A 1,328-nucleotide genomic window follows, 5' to 3' on the forward strand; every position below is an offset into this window, starting at 1 on the left:
AGAAAAAAATGGATACCAACAATGTCCAGTAAAATTTGTGAAAAGCACTTCGACATCAGTGATTTCTATAATACAAAAAAGAAAAAGAGATTAAAGCCTGATGCAGTACCTAAGCATATTATAGCACCTGATAGAATAGAAGAAGCATTTGAACTAGATATATCTATAATATTGATATTACTTTCCATAATTGAAGTATAAGCTGGCACAAATTCTTTCACAATAAGTACTGGCAAATATTTTAACAATATATACGTATTATGTATACCGTACTAGAAAAATTGTTTTTAATTTAATATATTTTTTATATAGATTTAAATGCGTGCAATATAGTATCTATTCCTACTAAACCTGACGACAGTGATATTATAGCACCTGATAGAATAGAAGAAGCATTTGAACTAGGTATATCTATACTATTGATATTACTTTCTAGAATAAAATAAAAAAGAGCATTAATAATTATTTAGAAAATTGTATCATATATTTATTTAGATCCAAATAAGTCTATGTATAAATTTATTTTCTGCCAATAATAATGTAGCATTATAGATAACAAACCACAAGAAGAATCTCATTTAGGTAAAATGTTATAAAATATGTTTTTATCTTTTAAATATATTAAAATAGTTTGAAAATTAATAATTTTGTAATTATGTGTTGATTTACACAGGTTCAGGTCATATGTATTTTATTTCTTCTTCAGTTTTCTATTGTAGCATTTAACAGTTACGTTAAATTAGACTTACAGAGAAAGATAATATGATATTAAATGTGTACAACTTCTAAATTATAATTCATTGATTTTTAAATTATAACTTATTTCTTCTATATATCTTTATTTATAATTTTCATTCTTAATAACTTACAATTTTCATATTTCAGTTTCATTGTACAAATAAAAAACGACAAAACGTAAAATAACAGAAACGTTAGATCAACCAAATGAAAAATATATAAAATTAAAAGAAGAAAATGTTCAATTAAAAGCATTGATTGCTTCCTTAAAAGAAAAATATGAAACGAAACTGAAAAATCAAACATTATCTTATCGACATTTAATGACAAAGAAACAGAATAGTTCGAAAAGAAAATTAAATATTATAAAGAAAAAATTAATTAGTGAAAGAAAAAAAGTTAAAACACTTAATAAGAAAACAAAACGTAAAGAAATAAAAATAAGTAAGTTAGTAAAAAAAATAAAAAATAAAGCGGTAATTAAAAAATCGCCTGGTAGCAGTTTAATATATTCACTAATATATATGATAATGAAACGATAAACAATAAAAAAAAACCAGGAGGACGACGATACACAGAAGAAATTAAGA

At 22.9% G+C, this 1,328-nt stretch overlaps 1 long non-coding RNA gene across 1 annotated transcript; it reads left to right on the forward strand.

Moving 5' to 3' along the window:
• Nucleotides 1-7: 7 nt before the first annotated feature.
• Nucleotides 8-943, forward strand: LOC108764519 (uncharacterized). The gene is made up of 3 exons (XR_001940285.1): nt 8-226; nt 313-405; nt 886-943. It is a non-coding gene; the product is annotated as an uncharacterized LOC108764519 (long non-coding RNA).
• Nucleotides 944-1,328: the final 385 nt, after the last annotated feature.

Source organism: Trachymyrmex cornetzi, unplaced genomic scaffold, assembly GCF_001594075.2.
Source record: "Trachymyrmex cornetzi isolate Tcor2-1 unplaced genomic scaffold, Tcor1.1 scaffold430, whole genome shotgun sequence".
Classification (NCBI taxonomy): Eukaryota; Metazoa; Arthropoda; class Insecta; order Hymenoptera; family Formicidae; genus Trachymyrmex; species Trachymyrmex cornetzi.